Source organism: Cucurbita maxima, unplaced genomic scaffold (assembly GCF_002738345.1).
Source record: "Cucurbita maxima cultivar Rimu unplaced genomic scaffold, Cmax_1.0 Cma_Scf00014, whole genome shotgun sequence".
Taxonomy (NCBI): Eukaryota; Viridiplantae; Streptophyta; class Magnoliopsida; order Cucurbitales; family Cucurbitaceae; genus Cucurbita; species Cucurbita maxima.
The window spans coordinates 2,035,113-2,042,965 of NW_019272030.1; positions in this window are offsets into that span (position 1 = coordinate 2,035,113).

Here is a 7,853-nt window from a genome sequence, read left to right on the forward strand (position 1 = left end):
GTTCTTGACCAACTATCTCTTAATTCATGGCATCGATTTTTCTCGCAGCTAACTCGTTAATATTCTGGTCAGTTATTGGAATTAGACTTACTTACCCTCCTGACTAAAATCATACTAGTTTCCTACTGAATGCGAGGTCGAGTTTCTAGTTTGTACTTAGTTTTGCTTGTTCATAACTGGCAGCAAGTTCCAGAAGGCCGGTAACATTCTTGTCAGTTATTGGAATTAGACTTACTTACACCCCCTGACTAAAATTATACTAGTTTCCTACTGAATGCGACATCGAGTTTCTAGTTTGTACTTAGTTTTGCTTGTCCTGAACTGGCAGCAAGTTCCAGAAGGCCATGTTTACGTGTCGGGCGACAACCGCAACAACAGCTTCAGCTCCCATATTTGGTTAGTCTTATTAACTTCACGTTATATTATGTATGTTTGCTGGTTGTTGGTTGGTTCTGATATATCACATCCATTTTAAGGTTATAGAGCTTGTTTCTGCCCAAATCTGAAAAAGCCCAATTTGAAAAGCCCATTAGGCATTACCATTTGCACGAAGGCATTGGGCTAAATGGATCAGTTGAGCCCAGCCATTTTGATCTTCTGTGAAAAACGAGATTTTTTAATTATAAATAATAATAAATTAGATAATGCTCACTAACTTGATTTGGGATTTTAAAAAAATTAAGTATTTTCCTCATAAACTTATATCAAGATTTGTTTATTCAAAGACGACGAGTTCTATTAGTATTTAGATTAAGGAATGTCTATATGGATATCCAAAGCGATACGTTTCAAGGGATGACATGTGATGTTGATGTGTGAAGATAGTCAATGTCGTGTAGCAATTGGTGAAATATATTATAGGTAACAAAAACATCATCCCATTCAATTATTTGATTTGGATATATTTTTATTAGGGCCATAGAGGCTTTAATAAATAACAATAAGGACAAAGAGCATAATTGTACCAACCGACATACGTAGAGTTTAATTATTAATGTTCAGATAGCCGCAGTTGACTTTACAACAAATATATTCGAAATTGATCCACCTCACAACCTTAGAGGTTGACATTTTTCTTATAACAAATAATAATGAAGATATTTAAATATTGTGTTTTTTTTGTATGATAATATTTGGTTTAAAAAATTTACTTTTAAATTTGTTCAATTGTTTTTATTTTGTTTCTTGCCCTTTTATTATTTAGAAAGTCCACTTCGGTCCTTAAATTTAAATAAAAATAAATATGTTAGGTCTTTTTCCTGTAAATTTATAACAATAATAAAGAAATAATGATTTCAAACAGGTAATTAGCGTACTATTATATTATTGTCTGAGTATGATACAAGCGAATGTGACAAAATAGTAATAAAAGAACAAATAATAATAATAATAATTATTATTATTAGTTTGAAAATTAGAAACTTATAAATATTAAAATAAAACTAAAACTATATTTTATTTCTAGAAATTTCATTGAAGAAAACAATTAATAATGCATAAACTATAGGCAATTAAATGTTTAAATTTAAAACTTGTTTCAATTATTTCCACCCCTTAAAATATTTGATTCCAACACGACTTTATTATTTAAAAAAAAAAAAAAAAAAAAAACTCCAACAAATTAAAATTATTTAACTTTCCAATGATTGGTACTCCAATTGCCAACGATGAGAAACCTTTCACACTATCATAATAATATTTTTTTTTTCCCTTCTCAAAACATTATTTATTTATTTTTCTTTTAGAAAAATATTGGTCCCTTTTAAATAAATAAATATATTTTGACCGAAAAGTGGACATGAAAATTTGATTTTTTTTTAGGACAATTTTTTAATGGGGGCAATAGTGTAAAATTATTATTTTGCAGCACAAATAAAACGTGCGAGGGTTGATAAAGTAATTTCCTTTTATTTTATTATTCAATAAATAATTTCTTTTTGGGTCCCAAATCTTTTCATATATAAAAGTACTTCATCAACTCATACATCAAAAAGTCACAATTTTGATCTAAATTTATAATTAAATTATAGAGTATGCATTGTCACCCGTTAATGAGATACTAACATTCAACGAAGAAGACAATGATTTATTTAAACCATAAAACATACTTTAATTAATCTATTTTAAATTATTTCACACGAGTCATGTTAGGTTAGTTGTCATTTGTCATATATATATTTTTAAACATTTGTAAGCACTGATGTTAAGATGAAATGTATTAGGCGGACACTTTGTCATTTTAGGTACATATACGACGTATACTAACCATTTAAGCTTTGCTATATCGAGACTTTAGTTGACTCTTCTCTGTTCACATGTCAGGTTTGACCTATTTGATGGTCTCAACTAGTCTCACTTTGGTCAACTAAGTAGCTTCCATCGTGGTGGATCAAGCCCGAGTATTCCTAGATACCAAGTAAAAAACATTATCTATCTCGGTAGGTTTCATATTTAAAAATAATTTATTTAGGTTAGACTAAAATAAATATAATATGATATGGTAAAATAATAATTAACATAAACCACAAATTCATAAAAACCAGAAATATTCTTTTAGCTTTTAAATATATTAATGCAACACTTTTTCATCAAATATTTAATTATAATTTAACTTCATGAAAACTTTTTTTTCCTTTTAAATCATTAATTAAATAAAATCTTTTATGTCTCCACCGAGAAAATTCGCAAATAATGGAACCTACAACGGTCCACAACCACACAAATAAGACTAATTATATATATATTATATATTATTCTCAAAGTATATTTTTTAAAAAGGGTTTGTTAATTTAATATTCAAGGCAAAAATCCGTCTCCAGATTTCGCTTTATTTTCATGGTCGACATGTCGTTTTATAGTTTATGAATTTTTTAAATTCGAATTTATTGTTAAATTTAAAAAGTTTTTTAATTATTTATTCTCTAACTATTCATAAAAATCATTTTTAATTTTTAAATAACTTTGATGTTTTAGGGATTAAATTTTATTTTTATTTAATTAAAAATTTAAATAAATAATCCAAACCACTTAAACTAAGGATTGGATTCATTATTGTTTTGATTAAAAATTAACCATTTAAATAGTTGGGTTTAATTTAAAGAATATCCCAATTAGACTAATCCAACTTACCTATAACCTTATAATTGTGAGTAATTATGAGTGATTTTTTGAAAAAAAAATTAATTAATTTTATTATTATTAGACTCTCTCCGAGACAGTGCCTAGATCGTTACGCCTTTCATGTGGGTCGGAACTTATCCGATAAGGAATTTCGCTACCTTAAGACCGTTATAGTTATGGCCACTGTTCACCGGGGCTTCGGTCGCCAGCTCTCCTATCATTAGGTTACTAACTTCCTTGACCTGCCTAAATTAATAAAAATACTTATAAACTCGGTTGTTTGTCTAAAAAATACTTTTCAAAAAAATTTCAAAATTTCAATAATACCCTTATTTAAAAAAAAAAAAAAAAAATCAACAATTCACAAAATAGAATTAACATATTTTACCTTTATGAAAATTTTATCATATATTATTTTCAAATTTTTTAATTTTTTTTATTTAAAAGTGTTCTTAAAATTTTAAAAAGTTTTTAAAATAAATGAATAAATAAAATTACTTTGGGAATCTATTTGTAATGCACTAAATGGGAGGTTCAAATGGCAAACAAATTTGGAATATTTTCATTGCTAAACATCATAATTTGTACCATTATTTCAATTATATTATTTATTTGATATTTAGTATTAATATAATATTTTATCATAAGTATCTCTTTATAATTTATTTATTATAAATAGATAATTTCAGACTTAAAATAGACATATAAATCACTTGACACAATCACACTTTTGAAGGCAGCGGACTAGCGATTGTGCGGCACTCACTTTCCAACGACAAGTGAGCTGAGCCAATTTGTTCTTACGTCGTCTACGGCCAAGCGACGTATGATCGAGCCTCTAGTTTCGATTTTAAAAGAAAGTTTTAGAAAACGCAGAGAGATTTTAAAAAAAGACATTATATAAGGAAGGAAAAGACAGCTTACAGAATATAACCTTGAGTTGGGTTGGTTAGGGAAAAGTTGGTTAGAATGTTAACCCAAATATTTGAAGGTTAACTAATAAATTAAAGATTTAAAAGTATCTTATGGATTCTTTCAATGAAAAGACCTAATGCCAAACATAAGAATTTTAGGGATAAAATTGAATATTGGAGGATTCGCCACGTGTACAGAAAATTTTAATTGTGACCCCACACCCATTACCCCTATTACTTTATTAATTAATTACTATAGCACAAAGTCTTCCCTTTGACCCAATAATTTTTTTTATTAGTTAAATTCGATAATAATAATAGTTTTGTTTTCTCTAACCATTTTTTCTTATTAAAAAAAAAAACATATTCTTGAATTTATAATAAAATATTTTAAAAATAAAAATAAAATCGCTATTAGTTTTTTTAAATAAATATTTTTATGTATTTTATCAGAGAAAATGACAAGTTAAATCAAGAAAAAGACCTAACAACGTGCTTAAATAAGATGTGATGTGGTACATATGTGATATCATCTCAGCACCGACCACGACTTTTGCCTACCTACCAATAAACGCACTTCAAATGTAAAAAAAAATATAATAATTTATCGTTTATCGTATTTATTAATTTTTTAAAATAATATTTTTATTTATTTATTTTAACAAATGAACCCTCTAATTTTATATCAAATCTTTTAGTTTTAGTTTTAGAGACGAAGTTGATAATGTCTTGTAGATGATGCTTTCTATTAACAAAAAATGGTTCAGATTCTTTCATATTTCAATTTATTATTAAGAAATTATGAATAATAAATAAATATTGATAAATATTCCTTCAAAAAAAAAAAAGCGAAATTGCGTAAGATACGGTATCTTATTCTCTTATGAAAAGTGGGAATTTGACTATTCAAAATACTCACGGTTTCTATTTATTTCATTTTGATCCGCTAAATTTAATATGAGCTTTTAAAGAACTAAAATAATGTACGCAAAGTTTAGAGGACGTTAAAATATCAAGAAATAAAATAATTATTTATCACGATCAAATATTTGCTTCGAATTGAGGTAACAAGTAATGTCATTGAGTTGACCCGACAATAGTGAGGTGGTAGATCAATTATTTGGGTTAATCTATTCGAGCCAAGTACAAGTCACATGAGTTGACTAAGATTTGTCTCATCAAAGTTGACTTGTAAGAAAGATAGCGTTGTGCCCTGCTCTAATGCTTTAATTGAAATGTGTCAAGCTAAACTCGGATATGATTCCGTACCTTATAGGATTTCTTACCACGTCCTTGTTATGCCTAAACTCGATTAGTACGAAGCCCTAAACTCGATTTGTCATATTATGCACAATAAGTGAAGTAAAAAATGACTAAAACTCTAAAGGAGGCGTGCTTTGTTCGAGGGGAGGTGTTGGATGATGAAAGTCCAGCTAATTTAGGGAATGATTATGAGTTTATAAACAAAGAATACTCTGGGAATCCCAAAGCAAAGCCATGAGAGCCTATGCTCAAAGTGGACAATATCATACGATTGTGGAAAGTCGTGTTCGTCTAACAAGTAACACTCATCGGCTCAACTCTATTCGTTCACATAGGTCTAAGGGAGACAACGTGTGTAGAGCGGGTCCATGGGCATTTAATCCTACCCAATACCTATAACAATTATAGTGTTATAGGGTTGGAGTGACCCTTGAAGATTGGCATGGGACTTTGATTACATATTTACCCATCTTTGAGGATATCTTTGTCAATCTCTGATTATTAAATTGTTTAAAAATATTATAATTTATTTTTTTAATCTTTGAGTGGATTATTTTGTTCCACTAAATAATCTAAAAATAAGAAAATTACCAAAAAAAATAATGAATTTTATTGGAAAATCCTTCTTTTTTAGGATTAAATCCACTGTTTTTCCCACTTTTGGGATTTTTAAAAACTGGGAATATGATTCCCATTATGAACCTATGGAATTTACCTACGTGGGTAATAATTATTAATTACTTTTCACATACAGTAAAAATAACCTAATAATAATAATAAATTAAAATTAAATAGATTGGTTAAAAAAAATTAAAAAATTAAATAGAGTTTTCACTCACAAATTATTCTCGTTTAAAATTATATTTTATTAAAATTTTAAATTGAGATGCGAGCTTGGATTAGATCAACGAGTTCTAGCATGGTTGGTAACACTTTCTAAATTCGTTTTTGTTTACATAAGGTCGGTAGCACTTTCTAAACTCGTTTTCTTCAACCGACCTAATTTAACTTTGTTGAATTGTTTTTTTTTTTTTTTAAATAATTAGTGATATAAATTATATAATTGTTGGTTGTTGGTTGATATATAAGTATGTTAGGATGCTTAGTCTCGATAAAACAAAATAATTCTATTAGATCTAATAAGTACCTTGTGTCATAATTCAGAAATTCTATGGCTCGAATCTTTAGTATTCTCTTATTTATTACCTGTGTCTACTATTTAGGCAGAATACCGTCATCCATTAAGAAACTGAAAGAAACGGAGGGGACTAAACAGGAACAAGAGGGATCCACCGAAGAAGATACTTCTCCTTCCCTTTTTTCGGAAGAAAAGGAGGATCCGGACAAAATCGATGAAACGGAAGAAATCCGAGTGAATGGAAAGGAAAAAACAAAGGATGAATTCCACTTTAAAAGGACACGCTATCAAAAGATAAAGATAAAAAGACCTGTTTATGAAACTTCTTACCCTCCGGATGGAAATAAAGAAAATTCATGTAACCGGATTGTATGGTCTGGGAATATGGGTATCCGATCCTTATGGATTAACCGGAAGGGTACAAGCTGTAAATCCTGCGTGGGGTGTTGAAGGGTTTGATCCTTTTGTTCCAGGCATGATAGCCTCTCATCATATTGCAGCAGGTACATTGGGCATATTAGTGGGCCTATTCCATCTTAGTGTTCGTCCTCCCCAACGTCTATACAAAGGATTACATATGAGAAATATTGAAACCGTCCTTTCGAGTAGTATCGTTGCTGTCTTTTTTGCAGCTTTTGTTGTTGCTGGAACTATGTGGTATGGTTCAGCAACTACCCCGATTGAATTATTTGGTCCCACTCATTATCAATGGGATCAGGGATACTTCCAGCAAGAAATATATAGAAGGGTTAGTGTCGGGCTAGCCGAAAATTAAAGTTTATCAGAAGCTTGGTCTAAACTTCCTAAAAAATTAGCTTTTTATGAATACATCGGGAATAATCCTGCAAAAGGTGGATTATTCAGAGCGGGTTCCATGGACAACGGGGATGGAATAGCTGGTGGATGGTTAGGACACCCTGTTTTTAGAGATAAATTTATTGTTTTATATTCTAATATCTTATGATTTTTGATAAATCCCATATGTCCCAACCATTTTCAAGGTTTTTTTGGTTAAAAATAAAGAAATAAATTATTTAAATTTTAATTGGTAAAATAATTATTTATTCATTTTCACTCATTTAATTAAATTTTACAATTTAATTTCAATATATATCTTAAAAAATAATAATTATCAAATTAAATAAATATAGGTAGTAAATACAAATTTAAATCAGTTATAAAAACTGTTTTTCAAACAATTTATAACTTATTTTTCGGGTCACCCATTCCTTAAATGAACACTAAAATTATATTAAAAAATGAAGTCAAATGGACGGTTATAGGTATTATTCAACCAACATTATCATTTATTAAATGAAAACCTCATAATTCAAGCCATGATCATTAAATGATCCAAAAAGTCAACAGACAAACACTATTTTTCTTTTTTTTTTTTTTTTTTTTTTTTCCAAACAACT